The 22522-nt window shown below is 46.3% G+C and overlaps 1 pseudogene; it reads left to right on the top strand.

The window, feature by feature from the left end:
- Window positions 1-10438: 10438 nt before the first annotated feature.
- LOC132390549 (extracellular calcium-sensing receptor-like) lies at window positions 10439-22522 on the top strand (annotated as a pseudogene).

Genomic DNA, 22522 nt, shown 5'->3' on the forward strand with positions numbered 1-22522 from the left:
GATGGGGCAGAGTTTGTTAAGTGTGTCCAGGACGAATTCCTGTCACAGTATGTTGACAGTCTGACTGAGGGGAATGTCATACTTGATCTAGTAATAGGTAACGAACCGGCTCAGGTCACAGATCTCTCAGTGGGTGAGAATCTGGGGGACAGTGATCACCACTCCCTGGCCTTCAGCATTATCATGGAATCGTATAGAATCAGAGAGGACAGGAAAAATTTAATTGCGGAAAGGCAAATTATGAGGATATAAGGCTAGAACTTGCGGCTTTGAATTGGCTGATGTTTTTGCAGGGAAATGTACTATTGAAATAAGGTAGATGTTTAAGCATCTCTTGTAGGATGTTAGGGATAAATTTGTCCCGTTAAGGAAGATAAAGTATGGTAGGGTGAAAGAAGCATGGGTGACAATTGAGGTGGAAAATCAAGTCGGGGGAAGAAGGCATTATACGTGAGGTTGAGGAAGCAAGGATCAGATGGGTCTACTGAGGAATATAGGGTAGCAAGAAAGGAGCTTAAGAAACGGCTGAGAAAAGCAAGAAGGGGGCATGTGAAGACCTTGATGAGTAGAGTGATTGAAAACCCCTAACATTCTTCTATTATGTGAAGAAAAAAGGATGACAGGAGTGAAGGTAGGACCGTTTAGAGAGAAAGGTGGGAAGATGTACCTGGAGGGTGGGAAAGTGAGCAAGGTCCTCAAAGAATACTTTTCTTCGGTATTCACCAACGTGAGGGAACGATGATGGTGAGGGCAAAATGAGTGAGTTTGATGTTCTGGAGCATATTGATATTAAGGGAGAGGATGTGTTGAAGTTGTTAAAATACATTAGGACGAATAAATCTGCGGGGCCTAACGGAATATTTCTCAGGCTGCTCCTTCAGGCGAGAGAAGATATTGCTGAGCCTCTGGCGAGGATCTTTATGTCCTTGTTGTCCACGGGAATGGTACCGGAAGATAGGAGGGAGGCGAATGTTGTCCCCGTGTTCAAAAATTTTACTAGGGATAGTCTGGGTAATTATAGACCTGTGTGCTTTACGTCTGTGCTAGGAAAGCTGTTGGAAAAGATTCATCGAGATAGGATCTTTGGGCATTTAGAGAATCATGGTCTGATCAGGGGCAGTCAGCATGGCGCTGGAAGTGCAGATCGTGTGTAACAAGCCTGATAGAGTTTTTAAGGAGTTGACCAGGCATATTGATGAGGATAGTGCAGTGGATGTGATCTATATGAATTTTAGTAAGGCATTTGACAAGTTTCCACCTGGTAGGCTTATTCAGAAAGTCAGAAAGCATGGGATCCAGGGACGTTTGGCCAGGTGGATTCAGAATTGGCGTTCCTGCAGAAGGCAGAGTGTCGTGGTGGAGGGGATATATTCAGATTGGAGGGTTGTGACTAGTGGTGTCCCACAAGGATCTGTACCAGGAACACTACTTTTCGTGATTTTTATTAACGACCTGAATGTGGGGTTAGAAGTGTGGGTTGGCAAATTTGCAGACGACACAAAGGTTGGTTGTGTTGTTGATCGTGTAGCCGATTGTCGAAGATTACAGAGAGACATTGACAGGATTCAGAAGTGGGCTGAGAACTGAGAGATAGAGTTCAACCCGGAGAAGTGTGAGGTGGTACACGTTGGAAGGACAAACTCCAAGACAGAGTACAAAGTAAATGGCAAGATACTTGGTAGTGTGGAGGAGCAGTGGGATCTGGGTGTACATGTCCACAGGTCCCTGAAAGATGCCTCACAGGCTAGTTAAGATAGCTTATCGGGTGTTAGCTTTCATAAGTAGAGGGATAGAGTTTAAGAGTCGCGATGTTCTGATGCAGCTCTATAAAACTTTGTTTAGGCTACACTTGGAGTACTGTGACCAGTTCTGGTCAAGCATTATAGGCAGGATGTGGAAGCATTGGAAAGGGTACAGAAGAGATTTACCGGGATGCTGCCTGGTTTAGATAGTATGCAATATGATCAGAGATTAAGGGAACTAGGGCTTTACTTCTTGGAGAAAAGGAGGATGAGATGAGACATGATAGAGCTGTACAAGATACTAACAGGAATAGATAGTGAGGATAGCCAGCGACTTTTCCCTAGGGCACCACTGCCCAGTAGAAGAGGTCATGGTTTTAAGGTAATTGATAGGAAGTTCAAGGGGGATATCAGAGGAAGGATTTGTTTTTACTCAGAGTGTGGTTGGTGCGTGGAATGCACTGCCTGAGTCAGTGGTGGCTGCAGATACCCTAGTGAAGTTTAAGAGACTACTAGACATGTATATGGAGGAATTTAAAGTGGGGAGTTATATGGGAGGCGGGGACTGAGTGTCGGCAAAATATTATGGGCCGATGGGCGTGTAATGTGCAGAACCGGTCTATGTTCTATGAGAGGAGACATGATAAAGCTATTCAAGCTATTAAGAAGAATAGATAGAGTGGACAGCCAGCGCCTTTTCACCAAGGCACCACTGCTCAATACAAGAGGACATGGCTTTAAGGTAAGGGGTGGAAAGTTCAAGAGGGATATTCGAGGAAGGTTTTTTACTCAGAGAGTGGTTGGTGCGTGTAATGCACTGCCTGAGTCAGTGGTGGAGGCAGATACACTAGTGAAATTTAAGAGACTACTAGACAGGTATATGGAGGAATTTAAGGTGGGTTTGGGGTTATATGCGAGGCAGGGTTTAAGGGTCGGCAAAATATTGTGAACCGAAGTGCCTGTTCTGTGCTGTATTGGTTTATGTTCTATGTTCTAAGAAATAGCGGTGGACAAGGAGATGGCTGCTGATCTAAGTATTTTGCCTCAGTCTTCACTGTAGAAGACATTAGCTGTACGCCTGATGTTGCAGTGTGTGAAGGAGCAGAAGTAGGTGCAGTTACTGTTACATGAGAGAAGGTGCTCAGAAAGTTGAAAGACCTAAAGGTACATCTGCCATCCGGATAAGAGGAAGTGCACCCTATGGTTCGAAAAGAGTTACGTTTAGAGTTTGTTGTGGTATTAGAAATGTGTTTTCAAAAATCATTGGACTCTGGCATGGTGCTGGAGGACTGGAAAATTACAAATGTTACTCTACTCTTTTAGAATGAAGGAGGACAGCCTAAAGGAAATTATAGTCCAGTTAGCCTGACTCTGTGGTTGGGAAGCTGTTGGAGTCGATTGTTAAGGAAAAAAGTCATGCAGTACTTGGTTTCACAGGATACGACAGTACAAAGTCAACATGGTTTCCTTCAGGGAAAGTCTTAGCTGACAACCTTGTTGGAATTCTTTGTAGAGATTTCAAATAGAACAGTTAAAGGGGATGTAGTGGATGTTGTATATCTGGACTTTCAGAAGGCCTTTGATAAGGTGCCATACATGACGCTGTTTAAGAAGTTAAGAGCCTATGGTATAAAATGAAAGTTACACACATGGTTAGAGCACGGGCTGATTAGTAGAAGGCAGCGAGTAGGAATAAAAATATACTTTTCTGGTTGGTTGTCAGTGACTATTGGTGTTCTGCAGGAGTCCTGTCATGATCCTGATCGGTTCCCCTTTAAATTTCGTCAGGCTGCGTTATGATCCGTACCATTGACCCCTTGATTGCTTCGAATTCTGTTTCACGTATCTCTCGAGCTTGGCCATTCAGGTAACCTACTCTAGACCCGAACCGGCAGTTTATAAGCCCCTGACGTTAGCCGTTCGTGGCGAGAGTATTAAGAAGCATTAACAAGTCGTCATCGCTACGACAAGCCTGAGTTATCTAGCCCGCATCAGTGTGCCGGCAAATCGCCTTCCTTCGCTCGAGTGGGTCCGGGGAAGGGCAAACCGTCAGGGGTGAGTTGAAGGTGGAGTCCTGGCTCAATGTTCATGCCCAGTGTCCGTGTTTGTCCCTCGAAGAAGAGTCCCGGCTGGGTGCCTGTGTTGAAGGCGGAGTCCATGCTCCACGTTCCTTTCCTGCGTTTGAATGTGCACGTTCCGGCTGCGGCGATCGTTGGTGTGCACGTTCCGGCTGAGGCGATTCAAGGTCCTGGACTCCAGGTCCAAGTTCCGCAGCGTTCCAAGCTCCCAGTCTCCAGTACCATGTTCTCCGGCGGTCCCAGTCCCCAGGGTCCCAGTCATGGCCGCGGCGATCCAAATTCCCAGTTTCCATGTCCAAAGTCCGTGGCGATCCAAGTCCCTGGTCTCCTAGACTGAGGTTGGTGTTACTCTTTGTCCTCCTTGTTTTCCCGGTTCTCTGTATAGCGAGTTATGAAGGCTATTTTATTGAACCTAAGGAAGAATGTGTTTGTGCCTTGCTTGTGGGTCCTCTCCCAGCACCCTTGTGGCCACCTTGCAACAATACGGTGCTGGGACCACTTCTTCTTCTGCAGCAAATAAATGATTTTGATAATGGAATGGATATATTTTTCGCCAAGTTTGCAGATCATACGAAGACTGGTAGAGGAGCAGGTCGTGGGAACAGCGGATGCAGAACGGCTTAGACATATTAGGAGCATGGGGAAGAAAATGGCAAATGAAATACAACCTTGGAAAATGCGTGGTCATGCACGTTGGGAGTTGGAATACACGTGCGGACTATTTTCGAAAGGGGGAAAAGTACAGAAATTTGAGATGCAGAGTGTCTTGGGTGTCTTTGTGCAGAAGACCATGAAAGTTATCTTGTTGGTTGAATCGTTGGTGATGAAGGGAAATGCTGTGGCGGCTCTTTTCCTAGCGTATGCGAACCGACTCACAATTAGATAGCCTACGGGGGTTTGCGAGCACAGAGCTTTGGAGCCTCTTCGCCATGGGGGGCCGGTTGACAGAGGCTTAAAAGTGAGGCTGAAGTTTTCGAATAAAGTTTTTTCCTTCGACTGCAGTTACCGACTCCGTGTCGTAATTTTAGCGCTGTTTGTAGCACACCGCTACAATTGGTGACCCCGACGGTCCAAACGATTTTTGGACCAGAAATGACCGACGCCGCCTCTGTTCATGCGGTTTCGTTGAAACTGCCGGGTTTCTGGACACAGCGCCCGGACCTATGGTTCCAGCAAGCCGAAGCCCAATTCCACGTTCGCCGGATCACCTCAGAAGACACCCGCTACTACTACGTGGTGGGCTCCCTCGACCAGGACACAGCTGCCCAGGTCGCGGAGTTCGTACAGTCGCCCCCGACAGACGGCAAGTACACGGAATTCAAAGCCCTGCTCCTCAGGATTTTCGGACTCTCACGGCGCGAGCGGGCTGCCCGTTTACTGCACCTGGATGGCTTGGGCGACAGACCTCCATCGGCTTTAATGAACGAGATGTTGTCTCTGGCCGAGGGACACACAGGCCTCATGTTTGAGCAGGCATTCCTGGAGCAGCTGCCCGAGGACATACGCCTGCTGCTGTCCGACGCGGATTTCAGTGACCCCCGGAAGGTGGCAGCCCGGGCGGACTTGCTGTGGAACGCCAAAAAGGTGAGCGGGGCGTCCATCGCACAGATCACCCAGCCACGCTCCCGGCAGCAAACCAGTCCAGGCCCGGCCGCAGAGCCCACTAACCCCCGGCCCAATGACCACTGGTGCTTCTACCACCAGCGGTGGGGCGCAGAAGCCCGCCGTTGCCGCCCGCCCTGCAAGTTCCCGGGAAACGCCAGGGCCAGCCGCCGCTGATGGCTACGGCGGCTGGCCATCGGGATAGCCTCCTGTATGTGTGGGATAGCAGGTCGGGACGCCGCTTTTTGGTCGATACTGGGGCTGAGGTCAGCGTTTTACCTCCGACAAGTTACGACACTCGCAGCAGGGCACCGTGTCCCCCCCTGAGGGCCGTGAATGGCAGCACAGTAAGGACCTATGGCACCCGTCAGGTGCAGCTACAGTTCGGCCCCAGCCAGTTCACGTGGGACTTCACACTGGCCGCCGTAGCCCAACCGCTTCTGGGTGCGGATTTTTTGCGAGCTCACAGCCTGCTGGTTGACCTGCCCAGGAAGAGACTGGTACACGCCGAGACCTTTCAGACGTTCTCCCTGGGCGCGGCCCAGTTGCCAGCCCCTCACCTCGGCTCCATCACGCTGTCCGACAACGACTTCACCAGGGTCCTGGCGGAGTTCCCATCGGTTCTGGCACCGCAGTTCACAGCAGCCATGCCCAGGCACGGCGTACAGCACCACATCCCGACACAGGGACCACCCCTCCATGCCCGTGCTCGGCGGCTTCCCCCGGACAAGCTCCGACTGGCGAAGGAGGAGTTCCAGAGAATGGAGGAATTGGGGATCATCCGGCGGTCCGACAGCCCCTGGGCTTCCCCCCTGCACATGGTGCCCAAAGCGACGGGGGGCTGGAGACCGTGCGGCGACTACCGCAGGCTGAACGAGGCTACCACACCGGACCGCTACCCTGTGCCGCACATTCAGGACTTTGCGGCAAACCTGCACGGCGCCCGGATCTTCTCCAAGGTCGACCTTGTCCGAGGGTACCATCAAATCCCGATGCATCCTGACGACGTCCCCAAGACGGCTCTCATCACCCCGTTTGGCCTCTTCGAGTTCCTCCGCATGCCGTTCGGCCTGAAGAATGCCGCACAGACGTTCCAGCGGTTAATGGACGCGGTGGGACGGGACCTGGACTTCGCGTTCATCTATTTGGATGACATCCTCATAGCCAGCGGCAGTCGTCAGGAGCATCTGTCCCACCTCCGTCAACTCTGCGCCCGACTGAGTGAGTACGGTCTTACAATCAACCCTGCCAAATGCCAGTTCGGACTTGATACCATTGACTTCCTGGGCCACAGGATTACTAAAGACGGGGCAACCCCTCTGCCCGCTAAGGTAGATGCGGTCCGCCACTTCCCCCGACCCACCACGGTCAAAGGCCTTCAGGAATTCGTAGGTATGGTCAATTTCTACCGCCGCTTCCTCCCTTCAGCTGCCCGGATCATGCGCCCCCTGTTCGCCCTGATGTCGGGTCCGAGCAAGGACATTACCTGGGACGAGGAGTCCGCCGCCGCTTTCGTTCAAACGAAGGAAGCTTTGGCTGACGCCGCAATGCTAGTACATCCCAGAATGGACACCCCTACCGCCCTCACAGTGGACGCATCAAACACGGCAGTCGGTGGGGTGCTGGAGCAGCTCATCGCAGGTCGCTGGCAACCCCTGGCGTTTTTCAGCAAACACCTGCGGCCACCCGAGCTCAAGTACAGTGCTTTTGACCGGGAACTGTTGGCGCTCTACCTGGCAATCCGGCATTTCAGGTACTTCCTAGAAGGTCGGCCCTTCACCGCGTTCACGGACCACAAACCGCTTACCTTTGCGTTTACGAAAGCATCCGACCCCTGGTCATCCCGCCAGCAACGCCACCTGTCCTACATCTCTGAATACACAACGGATGTCCGGCACGTCTCGGGTAAGGACAATGTCGTGGCGGATGCGCTCTCTCGCCCTACCGTTCATGCCCTTTCCCAAGGGGTAGACTTTGAGGCACTGGCAGAGGCACAGCAGGTAGATGAGGAGATTCCGAGTTACAGGACTGCAGTCTCTGGTTTGCAGCTCCAGGACTTCCCCGTGGGCCCAGGTGAGAGGACCCTACTCTGTGACGTCGCCACCAACCAGCCCCGTCCGGTCGTCCCCGCAGCCTGGCGGCGACGTGTTTTCGACTCCATTCATAACTTGGCGCATCCCTCCATCCGGACAACTGTCCGGATGGTTTCCAGCAGGTTCGTTTGGCACGGACTCCGCAAACAGGTCAGTGAATGGGCCAGGACGTGCATGCACTGCCAGACGGCCAAGGTTCAGCGGCACACCAAAGCCCCACCGCAGCAGTTCCATCCCGCCCACCGGCGTTTCGACCACATTCATGTGGATATCGTGGGCCCCCTGCCAGTGTCGCGCGGAGCGCGTTACCTCCTGACTATCGTGGACCGGTTCACAAGATGGCCAGAGGCGGTCCCGCTCACCGACACCACCTCCGAATCTTGCGCCCGAGCCCTGATCGCCACCTGGATATCCCGCTTTGGTGTACCAGCCCACATTACCTCCGACAGAGGCGCCCAGTTCACCTCCAGCCTGTGGTCAGCTATGGCCAGCCTTTTGGGGACTCAGCTGCACCACACCACTGCCTACCACCCACAGTCGAACGGGCTAGTGGAGCGTTTCCACCGTCACCTGAAGTCGGCCCTCATGGCCCGCCTGCGAGGAGCCAACTGGGCGGACGAGCTTCCCTGGGTCCTTCTCGGCATCCGCACAGCGCCCAAGGACGACCTGCACGCCTCGTCGGCCGAGTTGGTATACGGAGCGCCCCTGGCCGTCCCCGGGGAGTTCCTACCAGCCCCGAGGGGGCAAGAGGAAGAACCCGCTGCAGTCCTGGGCAGACTTCGCGAGAAGCTCGGTAACCTGGCCCCCATACCCACTTCACAGCATGGGCGGCACCCGACCTGCGTACCCAAAGACCTACGGAACTGTAAGTTTGTGTTTGTACGAAGGGGCGGGCATCGGCCACCGCTGCAGCGGCCATACGAGGGGCCGTTTACGGTGCTCCGGAACAACGGGTCCACGTTCGTGCTGGACGTTGGGGGGAAGGAGGAGGTTTTCACGGTGGACCGCCTCAAGCCGGCCCATGTGGACCTGGCGCAACCGGCCGAGTTTCCGGCGCCTCGGCGCAGAGGCCGACCTCCCAAGCAGGTTCTGGCCCAGGCTGTGGACATTGGGGGGTGTATCGCCGGTTCTGGGGGGGGGGGTTATGTGGCGGCTCTTTTCCTAGCGTATGCGAACCGACTCACAATTAGATAGCCTACGGGGGTTTGCGAGCACAGAGCTTTGGAGCCTCTTCGCCATGGGGGGCCGGTTGGCAGAGGCTTAAACGTGAGGCTGAAGTTTTCGAATAAAGTTTTTTCCTTCGACTGCAGTTACCGACTCCGTGTCGTTATTTTAGCGCTGTTTGTAGCACACCGCTACAATGCCATATTAGCATTAATTTCAAGAGGTTAAGAATACCATAGCAAAGGTGTGATGCTGAGGCTTTATAAGGCACTGGTGAGGCCTCACATATTGAGTATTGTGTAGTTTTGCCCCTCCCCCCCATCTCGGAAAAGATGTGTTCTCATTGGAGAGGTGGCAGAGGATGTTCATGTGGCTGATTCCAGGAGTGAAAGAATATTGATACCAGGAACGCTTGGTGGTTCTTTGTCTGTACAGGCTGCAGTACAGAAAGATCATGTGTGATCTCATCAAAATCTCACATGTTGAAAGACATAGACCGAGTAGATGCGGAAAGGATGTTGCCCATGGTCGGAGCGTCCATGGCAAGAGGGCACAAACTTCAGGATAGGGAGGCACCTTTTCAGAACAGATAAGCGGAGACATTTCCTGAGTCAAACGCTGGTGAATATGTGCCATTTGCTGCCATATGCAGTTGTGGAGGCCTTGTAGTTGGGTGTATTTAAGAAGGCCGGGAAATGGTGTTGAAGAAGAGATAGAAAAAAAAAGGATCAGTCATGATTGTATGGCGGAGCAGATTCAATGGGCCAGATAGCCTAATTCTGCTCTTATATCTTGTGATCTTGTGGTCTAAAGTCGCTAAAGGCAAGGTAGTGGATGTTGCCAACGTGGGCTTTAGCAAGACTTTTGACAAGGTCGTACATGGGATGGTGATAAATAAGTTTCAGTTGCTCGGCATTCAAGATGAAGTAGTAAATTAGATAAGACGTTAGCTTTGTGGGAGGAGCCAGAGAGGAAGTTGGTGGTTCCGTCTTTGACTGGAGGCTCATGATTTTTGGCGTGCTGTTTGGATCGGTGCTGGATCCTTGTTTGTTATTTGTATCATTGATTTGTATGATAATGTGGTTGAAATGGTCAGCAAATTTGCTGGGCACCAATATTGTCAATATAGAAGACAGTGAAACAGGCTATCATGGCTTGCAATGCGTTTTGCATCTCTTAGAACACAGGGCTGATAAATGACAGAATGAATTTAATGTAGACAAGTACGAGGTTTTACAGAGACGGAGGACCAACAGGTGTAGGCCTTAAGCAGCGAACGTTATTGAAGAATATGGCAGAGGAAAGGGATGATTGAATACAAATCCATAATTTGTTGAAAGTAGTTTCATGTGTAGATAGGGCCGTAAAGATAGTTTGACATTCTTAAACCGATAAATTGAGTACATAGATAGGATATTATGTTGAATTGTATAAGACGTTGCTGAGGCATAGTTTGGAGCATTGTGGGCAGTTTTGGTGACCTACCTATATTAACGTGTAAAACAAACTTGAAAGGGAACAGGGACCATTTACGAGGACGATATTGGGCTTGGCCAACCTGAGATATAAGGAAAGATTTAATAGTTTAGGACTGTATTCCGTTGAAGCCAGAAGATTGTGAGGAGATTTTAGAGGTATATACAGTCAGGAGGGCTGTAAATAGAATGAAATCCACTGATGTCGGGCAGGACTACAACCAGAGATTGAGTGAAAGGTGTAAAGTTGAAGTGGAGCATGAGGGGAAACTCCTTCACTCAAGATGTCACGTGCGAATGAGCTGACAGCACAAGTGGTCCTTGGGATCTCGATGTCAAAGTTTAAGAGAAGATTGAATGCGTACGTGATTGATCGGGGTATGGAAATCCATGGTAACAGTGCAGGTCGATTTGTATAGGCAGTTTAAGTGGGAGTGACATGGACTAGATGAGCTCAAAGGCCTATTTCTGTACTGTACTTGTCTATGACTTTAAAAGAGCCCATAGTAAAATAGGGCAGATATTACCATGGATTACAGATTACCTGACAGCAGGAAGCAAAATATGGTTATAAAGTGGTCTTTATTTGACTGTCGTTAACTAGTGGTGTACCGCATCATTTATTGACTGCTTGTTTTCACATGCGTCCACAATTTTGATGACGGAATTGTGCCATTCTAACCACGTTTACCGACGGTACCAATTTTATGTGAAGGGTTATATACTTTTGAGGATGCAGGAGGTCGCCTGATTGACTTATACAGATTAGGAGGGTAGGCAAATGTGTGGGAGATGGAATATGGTAGGAATACATGAGGCTTTGTACTTTGGTGGAAGAAGTAAAGTTGCAGATGACTTTCTAATGAGGAATTGGAGGCGTTGGGAGTCTTCGTGCAGGAATCCCAAAATATTAACTTCTATAATGAACCGTTGGTGAGGCACAGACAATGTTAGCATTATTTTCGAGAGCACTATGATACAAAATAAAGGTTATTATACTGAGTGTTTATCAGGCATGACTCAGACATCAGCGAATATTTTGAGGAATTTTGGGCCCCTAATCTAACAAGCTATTGCTGCCAAAGATGAGAGTTGAGAAAATATTCACGAGTATATTCCCTGTAATAAAAATGTTTTAAGTACGACTTGAGGAGCGCTAAATAGCTCTGAGCCTGCACGTGCTGCAGTTTAAAGAGTGAGTTAGATCTCATTGAAGCATATGTAATATTGAAAGATCTGGATGGAGTGGAATGGGACAGGAGGTTTTCTATAGTGGGAAGGGGCAAGGGTTTGGCGAGTGTTTTGGGGGTGGGGAGGACTTGGACCAGCGGTACATCCTCAGAATAGGACTTCACTTTTGAACAGATAAGCCTTTTACCCTGAGGGTGGAGAACCTATGGAATTTATTGCTCCAGATGCCTGTTGAAGAAGAGCCATTTGGAATATTTAAAGTGGAGGTTAAAAGATATTTGAGTAAGGGCGTCATATGTTACGGGGAGAAGTCAAAAATGAGTTTGAGGGTGTTAATAAATCATATAGTGGAGTGTTCTTTATCAACCGAATGCGCAATATCTGCTCCTATGTCTGAAGGGCACATAGTCTCTGGGGAAGTTTGTATAACTTCTGTCATATTCGGACAGTACGTAGTGCAGCAGGATTTACATAATTGTGAGGAGTAAAGGAGAAAAAAATCGTTACTCCGGTTACGATGCAACATGAAATCAAGAACACAATAATAAAAAAGCGCACTTGATATAAATACATAACATTGCCTATATACAGAGATTGATTGTATGTACATATAGAGACGAAAGATACGGGAATGTCTGTACATAAGGTGACTCTATTGAGAAATGATAAAGTAGTTATTGCGGGGCATATAACCCGTTGGGTTGGGGAAAGCAATGCAACAGATGGAATGATTATCATAGCAAGAAATGCTATAAATTGGCTACAATCAATTCGATTATTTTACTTTTCCCCAAAGAACAACTCGGCCATATTAGTTTTTTTTTCGCGATTTACAGGCTTTCACAGCATGACACCGTTAATTCAATTTCTTTGTTTATGTCTGGAATGAGATTAAAATGCTAATATATTCCCTCCAGAGCGTTATTTCTTCAGTCAGGGAAAACAACATTGTTCGCCCAAGCATGAGCTCTAACATAAATCTGCGTAGTCCCTTGTCAGCAAGAGTCTGAAGAAAAGGAAATATGGGTTGTGTGCTGATTTGGTGGTTATTGATCCCTGTTAGTGTCAACTGGCAGCCTGATGTGTAAACGCAGTGAAATGTTTGATTTGTTCAGTTTATCGAAGGAAGGAGACATCGGCATCGGTGGAATTTTTGCTCTGCACTCCCGTACAGAGAAATCAGTTCTTTCATTTAAAACCAAACCCGGAACGGTGAAATGTGAAAGGTCAGTTGATTGAGCCGAGTGATGGGTTTATATCTTTCTCTGTAAATTAAGGCTAGTTGCATTTTCTCTCTTTTCATGTTCTGATGGAGGGTCGTGCCCCCCGAAATTTTACGCTTGTTTTTCTGTCGTCAGATGCTGCCTGATCTTTTGAAAGTTTACAACTCTTTCTGATTTTACTTAGCTTGTTAGTTGGGGACAGCAAAGGCGTAAAACTGTGTGCGATCGAATTATATTAACTTTCCGTCTGTGTTCCTATTTTTTGCTGTCTCCATATTGTAGTCCAGAATTTAATCACGTATTAGTATGAACATAAAGCCTTTATCATAGATTCAGCAAATTTACCTGTCTATACATAATCCCATAAATACCACCAACGTATATGTAGAACTTGCAATAGCTCTGTTTGTTGTATGTACTAAGGGCTTGATGTGGGGTTTTGGTTAGGGAGCGACACACATCAAAATAAAGATAACGGGTCAAATATTAAAAAAACAATAAGAATTATATAAAATAAAATTACAGTTTAAGTTGCAGACATGGAATAAAATGTGCATAAATACATATGTACAAGTACAAAAAATAAATGAAATGTGCATAAATACAAGCATGCATTTGCAAAGTAAACAGTATTTGAAACACATGTATCAGGGGATTACAATGCAACGACAAGTTATTCGAAGAATTGGAGGGATAATTGGAGTGATTGATCCTAGGGAAACTGACATTCAAGATTGCGTAAAGCTTTGTGGTTTAATAACTCTACAGTGCTCTCCAGGAGGCAGCGTTTGGAAACGGATGATTTCAGGCTGAATACGACCCGCTCGAGTTTTCCTGCCTGTTTCTTTACCCTGACTACATACACGTCCTGCGGTGACGATCCACTGTAGCCAATGGCCTTTTCTGCTGACCTGACAGTTGGCTGTAGTTGCCATCTATTGAGTGAATGTTGCAACAAACTGGACAATAGTGGGCTGATAGGAAGAAGTCTTCCATAACGACCGTATAGAATTGCTCCAGTATGTTTTAGGGAACATAGAATTTTACCAATTGTAGCAAGACGTACGTTTTCTGTCGAGCCTTTTGTTAATGAAGGAGATATGGTGTCCCCAGCTGAGGATCAACGAAATGATATACAGAAACTTGAATGTAGGAACGGTGGTGACTATACAATTGTTGGATGATAAGTGGGTGCAGAAGAGAAACAATTCTTTTGGTCGATATATATTTGCGGTTTTGAGGGCATTCAGATTCAAGGTGCTGTGATTGCACCAGGGCATTAATTTGTTTAATTCCTTGTAGTAGTTGGATTCGTCAAGTCTGGAAATTTCAAGAGCAATGGTGTCATTCGCAAACTTCCTCAGTTATCAGATATATTATTCAAGATAGTTATTGTTGTGTAGACAGAAACGAAGAGTGGAGAGAACGCAACGCTAGTGCGGACAAACTGGAATGAGAAACTCTGCCTCCTGTTAGAGTGGATGATTGTGACTCACCTGTAGACTGCAGCTGGTATGTTAAGTTTGGGGTGTTCTTGCAGAAACACAGGGACGACGATATTGAAGACTGAACTGAAATCAACAAAGTATCCTGGCATATGTATCAGGGAGGTCGAGGTGCTATATTTGGCATTCAAAACAAAATTTTGCTGCATCAATTACAGATCTGTTTGCTCCGTGGGTAAACAGCAGCGGAGCATGAAAATTTTAGGTGCTGCGTTTGAGAAACGACATGACCAGGCATTTCATAGACTTCATTACGAATGATGAGAGTGCAAATTACCTGTGGCCAGTTTTGAACCCTGTTCTAAACTGAATGAGCGTTAAGAAAGCACGCAGTCATATTGATAAGTGATTTATCTTCTCAATTAAGAATAACACAAAAATGATCAATGAGCAAAACACAACCGAAACACTTGAGGAATTCAGCAGGTCTGGCAGAATAAGTGGAGGAAAAGAAACAGTGCATTTTTTGTACTGAAATCTTAAATGTCCTCCCTGTTGTGATGCCGGCGTCCCTGTAAAGAGTCTGAGATTACTGGCACCAGAACTGGTGTTCAAAATATTGGCATGGTTAGAGACTTGGAAACGAACCTCTTTGTTGAAGCACCCATGGCAGCTGTGCTAACGCCAGAAAGATTTGATAAAAGTGCTAGAAAACGTAATCAAAATAATAAAACTGCTTACCTTACAAAAATTTGGATACAAAAATACTTTTCAATTCATTTAAATGCAAAAATATTTTTTCATTTAATAACTGCGTCACAGGAGCACCGTGACTACAATAAGAGCAGTCAACACAAGTCACCTAAGTTTTCGACTCCAAACGTCATCAGTCCACTTCCCTCGGCAAAAATTGTCTGAATTACTGAGGTCCGGCAGCGCGTCATCTTTTGCTCCCGACAGCGTGGTGGTGCGAATCGCAATGCCTTTATCTTCCGAAAACAAATCACAACTGTACAAAAAAAGTTGGGAATTTGACTTAAACACAAAAAGTGCTGTAAACCTCCATAAATTGCCCAAATTATATATTAAACGAGTTAGTCTCTTTGAAAAGAAAGAACATTGCAGAAAAACAGTCGCTGTGCATTACTTCCAATCTGTCAGTAATAAAACCCCAGACACCCCGTATCTCTCTTCTCCTAGCTCCCCATCCACCTATCCGGATGAAGAAACAACGGTCTGAAAACATGTAACACGAGGCGCAGGACACCTCTGAACTGTTGTTCTAAGACTACTGAATGGTCATTTCGTATCATAAAATGGATAGGACCTTATAATTACTTCGTTATGGCCTTACGGCTTTTTGTCAACCTTCCCTGCACTTTCTCTGCGACATTGACGCCTCATTCTGCACTCCCTTGTGTTATATGAAACTATTGTTGTAATGAAATCTGAATGAATGGCATGCCAAAGATCTTTTCGTTGTGCACGTGATGATCATAAAACAATTTACCAGTTTACTAATTAACGGTGTATCTCTGTCCTACAGTTTTGAACTCCGCCAATTCCGTTTCACACAGGCGATGATATTTGCGATTGAAGAGATAAACCGGAGTCCCTCTCTGCTTCCCAATATTACACTAGGCTACAAGATTTATGATTCGTGCAGTCAACCTCACTTTTCAGTGAAAGCCGTTCTCGAAATGATCAATGGACGGGAACAAACATACTCGCAGCAATCCTGCCCCCCCGCGTTCACTGGTCCCTGCTATCGTGGCTGATGCAGCATCTTCGCAGTCCCTGGCGGTTGCAGCGTCAAAAGGTCCTTTCAAAGTTCCTATGGTAAGACCTGTGTATAACTGCTAACGCTTAGAGAAGGAAATATTTAAGCTCTATAGTTGCTTTACGGCTATAAAACAGCGAATCATGATACAAAATCCGTTGCTCTATTTTTCTTCCTGGTAAAATAATTTTTCATGATTTCCATTGCAGTACGTTAGTTTATTTACTGTTGAGCCATTCTTTGTTTTACATTATGTGGTAATCACCATATAAGTCTTAATCCCACACTACAATAGGACGTTCTGCAAACTGTTCCCAAAGTTCCTATGGTAATCCAGTCTTTAACTGCTGGAGTCTTATTAGACTCTTCTCAAGTCGTCATATTTGATCTACGGGCGTACGACATTGACTCTAGATACAAGACCTCGTGGTTTTATTTCCTGCTGGTAAAATAGTTTTTTTTCATGATTGCCCCTGCAGTATATTAGTTTATTTATTGTTGATCAGTTCACAGGTTGTGGGTCCATATTTTGTTTTGTAGTATATTATATCACCACCTAATACTTAATCTCACACTGCAAGAGGACATTCTGCGTATAATGCCCCTCCTGATCCCATTCAACCAATCATTGAACCCCCACTCATCGCGCCGCATTTCTGCCATTCCTCTAATATATTTCTATTGTCACCTGTCCATTAATTACATTTTGGCCACTTCATGCATACCTCGACTTTATGAGCATGTAAGACAATGTATTGCAGCCGCAGAGAGAACACGCAAACTCTACGCAAACAGCAAAAAGTGTCGGGGTCGAAGAGTGTAAGTAGGTTTCAAAAAGTACTCTTACAAAGGAGATGCTGGAGAAACCCAGCGGTTCAGGCTGGGTCTGTGAAAGGGAATGAACAGTGAACGTTTCCGGTGGAGACTGTTGAAATGTTACACAGGAGGAAACAATCGGGTATTTTATCTACCATTATGACTAAAATAATCTGGTTGGATATTCCAACTGTCTGTGGGAACTTGTTACCCCGGTGTCACCATTGATAGCAGGGATTGCATTTCACTCAAGGTTGCCCTGATCTGGAGATGTGCATTGTGCAAGGAAGTGAAAAATGAAATGCTCCACGCATCTACCAAGCCCTATTTGCAAATCTCTGTTATGTTTAATTTCATTCTTGCCCCCTTTCAGGAAAAAAGGCTAAAAGCTCAGTTAATCATGACCACTCAATCGAATCTGAAATTAAAAATAAAAACTGCTGACAGACCTTAAATCAAAGACTTGATTGATGTTTGATCCGAAAGGTTTTCTCCTCTGCTCCCCTCTGTTTGGCTGACTTTGGGCTATTTTCTCACTTTTCTGTATGAATTGCGCGATTTTCCCCACGGCGGGAGAATAACGAACTCGAGGGCATCGTTTGAAAATGAGGTGGAAAAGCTTTAAAGAGAACCTGAGAAGAAGTCTTTCCACGCCCATAGGCAACAGATGTTTTGAACGGACAGCCAGATGAAGTAGATGAACTCGGAACAATTACAATATTCAGAAGACATTTGGTGCTTTATATAAAATAAACATAAACGTTTAGAGGTACATGGGCTAAGCAGGAGAATGAGGCCAGCTTAATGGAGATGTAGATTGCCAGACAATTGGATTAGAAGGCCCGTGTCCATCTTGTACTACTCCATGAATCTACACCTCTTAGGAATACGTTGATTGCAGCAATGCGTCTGTAGATATTAGTCTTTGCATGGGCTTTACCCCGTAATTTCACCGTTTACTTTTTTCTCTTTCTCTTGTGCCTACTGACCAGGTTAGTTACTCCTCCACGTGTGCTGGTCTCAGCAACCGGCGTGAATTTCCATCCTTCTTTGGAACGATCCCAAGTGATTACTTCCAGGCTAAAGCGTTGGCCCAACTTGTCAAGCAGTTTGGATGGACATGGATTAGAACGGTGAAGAGTGATAGTGATTTCGGAAACTTTGGGATGCAGGCCTTCACTGAAATGGTTCAGCAACTTGGGGTTTGCATTGCCTTCTCCGAGACTTTCCACAGGACGCATTCGAGAGAAAGATTACTTCGTGTTACCCGCGTTATACGCACAGCCTCCACGAAAGTCGTGGTGGCTTTTCTTGGTCAAGGCGACATGACCATTTTATTGAGGGAAATTGTTCGACAAAATATTACTGACATTCAGTGGGTGGGCAGTGAGGGTTGGATCGCCACTTCGCTGCTACATCCAGAGGAGAGCAAAAAATTCGTTACTGGGTCCATCGGGGTAGCCATACGTAATGTGCATATCCCGGGGTTTAAAGACTTTTTAACGGGTCTTCATCCATCTACGTATCCTGGTAATCTTTTAGTTGAAGAATCTTGGGAAAAGACCTTCGGCTGTAGCCTGAAAAGAATAGATAACAACACGGGGATCACATTGGCCTCTGCTCAGCTTCGTCAATGTACTGGAACGGAGACCCTGAAGACTGTGTCTAACACCTACACGGACACATCTCAGCTGAGGGTGACCAACAAAGTTTATGAGGCTACTTATACTATAGCACATGCACTGCACAATATGTTCTTCTGTAAAAGCAGCGAAGGTCCATTTGTCAACCAGTCTTGTGGAAACATTTCACATTTCCAACCGTGGCAGGTACGTAGAATTGACTAAGCAATTCGAACATGGCGCAGTTAAAATTCTCCCAGCTCCTTGCTTCAAACCCTCACCACCCCGCCTCCTCTGTCCAGTTGGCTTCACATGTCACTTTCTTGTCCTTGTCCCCACCACCCTCAAACTACTTATTCTGGCATATTCCACTTTCCTCTCCAGTCTTAATGAAAGGTCTCGGCCCGAAACGCTGACTGTTCATTGCCATGGATGCCTCCTGACTTAGTGACCTACTGAGTTTCGTCCGTATTCGTTGTGTTTTGCAATAGATTTCCTGCATCCGCAAAGTATGTTTTGTTTATCGCTTAAAATTCTTACTGTTTGTTGATGATTATGTGGCCAATGCCATGTTCCACCGTCTGTATCTTCCTCTGGTAGGTTTTGCATTACTTGCCATCGCTAAACTTCACAACAAAGGTCGGGGAAAGGGTAAATTTCGACGAAAATGGCGACTCGACGTCTACGTACGATATTGTGAACTGGCAGGTCAACAGCGAGGGGGATACCACTGTTTTGATTGTTGGACATTATGATGGATCCGCTCCTTCAGGTGAAGAAGTCATAATAAATGAAGAATCGATAATGTGGACTGGTAGTCGCAGAGAGGTAATATGCGAAAAATTAATTGCATTTTTATAAAAGTAATTTTGAAGCTTGAGTTCCTACATTATTTCTGTAACAGAGCAACCATGTTTAGTTTCATGAGATGATTAAACATCAGAACGTCCGAATGTGTGGAAACCTCTACAGAAGAACTGGATGATTATTAAAATCAACATTATTAAAATGAACCCCACCGTAACAATACATCTTTATTGATTCGAAGGGCGTATCTATTTATTTCTGCGTCTGTCTTTCCACTTGACTGAATATCTATCGGTCTGTCTATCTCTCTCTCTCCCTTTGTCTCCTTCACTCGCACCCACTCGCACTACACTACACTATTTGTAATTGTTCTTTGAAATCAGACTAATGTGCTTTTTATGCTATTCATTGCAATAGTGTGGGGATGTGGTTACCCTATCGTGGGGATTTTGCATCCATTCCATTCTGTGGCAGAATTGCTTAGATTAGGTTAGATTCAACTTTACTGTCACTGTGCCGAGTACAGATACAAATCCAATGTAATGTAATTAGTATCTAAACACAAGTGCAAATGATTAGCGTTATTTACTAAGTATTGGGAATAAAATGTCTGTACTATAGCACAGAAATGTAAAAATACTGAGTCAGTACAATATGGGTGCAATATTGCTTAACACTGCGATGTGAGTTTCAGCAGGGTCACAGACCCAGGGGAGAAGCTCTTCCTGGGTCAGCTGGTGCGGGAGCGGAGGCTCCTGTAGCGCCTACCGGATGGGAGAATAAAAAGTCCACGGTTAGGGTGTGATGCGTCCTTGATAATGTTTTTCGCCTTGCCCAGGCACCGTTTTTTGTAGATGTTCTCAATGGTGGGCAATTCGTTGCTGATGGCAGTTTTCCTCACCTTCTGGAAAACTTTGCTGTCAGATACGGGACAAGTGACATGCCACACTGAGATGTAGTTGGTGAGTATGCTCTCAATGGTACAACGGTAAATGTCCGTCAGTATCCTGGGACAGAGTTGAGCTTTCTTGATGCTGCGCAGGAAATAAAGGAACTGTTGCACCTTTTTGATCAGGATGGAGGTTTTCAGGGTCCAGGTTCATTTCATTGCATAGCTTGTCACAGCAGGCAGTCAGTCATTCTTGTTTGGCGCGTAGTTTCAGGATTGGTCTTCTGTCGGTTTAAGCGGTTCACGGTTTGAACGTTCCTGACTCGACCCTTGTTTTATACGAGTCCGAGTGGCTAGCTCGCAGCTCAACCCGGCACGTGCCGCGGGTGACTGCTGGGTTCGAACTTGGGAGCCTTCGCTCCCGTAGTCCGGCGCTAATGCTATTGCGCCACCAACCGGCTAGTGAACTGGTGAGATCATGCGAAATGTGGACACCAAGGCGTTTGCAGCTCCGTTGATGTAGATGGGGACATGATTGTGGCTCCGTGCGTGCCTGAAGTCCACAATGATCTCTTTGGTCTTCTGGATGTTAAGGGCCAGGTTGTTATCGGCTCAGCACGCAGCCAGGTGCTGGACCCCGTCCCTGTAGACCGTCTCGTTATCCCTTCTGATCAGGCCAACCACCATGGTATCGACTGCGAACTTGAATATAGACTTAGAACCATGTACAGGAACGCGGTCATAGGTGAAAAGGGAGTGCAGAAAAAGGCACAGCACACAGCGTTGGGGCACACCTGTATTCTGGGTGAGAATGGAGGAGGAGAAGTTGTGGAACTAACAGATTGGAGCCTGTTAGTCAGAAAGTCCAAAGTACAATTGCAGAGGAATGGGCTTACAATCGGTACAATCGTTACATGGACATAGATGGTATATTACCACCCGATTATAAATTCATACATTTAAAATACCATTAATAACTGAAGTGTGGTAACAACACGAATGTCTGAAGTTCCCTCACCGATGTTATTGCAAGCATAAGACAATAAACTTTTTGGGCAAATACTATAATATCAGGGTGACATCAGATTTTTCCTTGAAAGAGATATTGCTGAGAACAGTGATATTCGTTTATATTTTCCCTTTATTACTAGCGGAAAGGTTCTCGACAAGTGGGTCATTAATTTCTCTGCATAACAAGGTGTACGTATTATCGGTCAGTGTACGAAAAATCAGATTCATGGAGTCATACAACACCGAAATAGACCCGTGGGTTCAATTCTTTCGTCCGAAATTATTAACCATCTAACTTTATTCTGAATGTTGTTATTCCCTTTGTTTCCTTCACTTACTTTAGAAGCTTGTCCCATATACGCAAAAATTTCTGTATTTTAGATTTTCGTACACTCATCTTAACACTATGCCCTGTCATTGTCGCTTCCCTCCTAGAGCTTTTGAAAGAAATATTAAGACATAAACGCGTTATCGTTCTCTGCCACCAGATCCCCCAGGCAGTTTGTTCCAACAGCTGTTCCCCTGGTACATGAAAAGCAGCTCGTAAGGGACAGCCTATTTGTTGTTTTGATTGCATTCCGTGCGCCCAAGGAACGATCAGTAACACCACAGGTATGGACAGGTAAAATTCGCTTTGTTCGAGATTTCCCAGGTGTCTCCAGACCGCTTATTAAATTAACCTACACTTTCCTCCTTCAAGATTCAATTAAGTGCATGAGGTATGCCATCGATTCCTGGTCCAATGACCGGCAAGACCAATGTATAAAGAGGCAACTTGAGTTCCTGTCATTTGCCGAGGTGATGGGGATTGGTCTGACCACTCTAGCACTGATAGGATGTTGCATCACTGCCGCGATAGGCGGCATTTTCTTGCTTCATAAAGATACCCCGATCGTGAAGGCCAACAATTCAGAGCTCAGCTTCCTTCTTCTACTCGCATTGACCCTTTGCTTCCTCTGTTAAATTACATTCATTGGCGAGCCGACTGTATGGTCCTGTATGGTACGCCACACCATGATTGGCTCTACTTTTGTTCTCTGTGTCTCCTGTGTTTTGGGCAAGACGATTGTTGTGTTGATGGCCTTTCAGGCGAAACGACCCAGCAATAACGTGGCCAAGTGGTTTGGTCCCCTACAACAACGCCGGACTGTGTTTCTTCTTACACTACTACAGTGCTTAATATGTACAGTCTGGCTCATCAAATCCCCACCCCTACCTGTCGAAAACATGGCCTATTCGAACGAAGTGATCCTTCTGGAGTGTAATGTCGAGTCAAAAGTAGCATTTTACTGCGTCCTGGGTTACACTGGGGGCCTGTCATTGGTTTGCTTTACCGTTGCCTTTTTGGCACGAAATTTGCCGGGTAATTTCAATGAAGCGAAATACATCACGTTTAGCATGCTGATTTTCTGCGCTGTCTGGATATCTTTCATTCCAGCTGACATCAGTTCTCCCGGAAAATACACTGTGGCCGTGGAAGTATTCGCAATTTTGGCTTCCAGTTTTGGCTTACTTGTCTGTATCTTTGTGCCTAAATGTTACATCATATTGTTAAAGCCAGAAAGAAATACAAAAAAAAAATGA

Source organism: Hypanus sabinus, chromosome 2 (genome assembly GCF_030144855.1).
Source record: "Hypanus sabinus isolate sHypSab1 chromosome 2, sHypSab1.hap1, whole genome shotgun sequence".
Taxonomy (NCBI): Eukaryota; Metazoa; Chordata; class Chondrichthyes; order Myliobatiformes; family Dasyatidae; genus Hypanus; species Hypanus sabinus.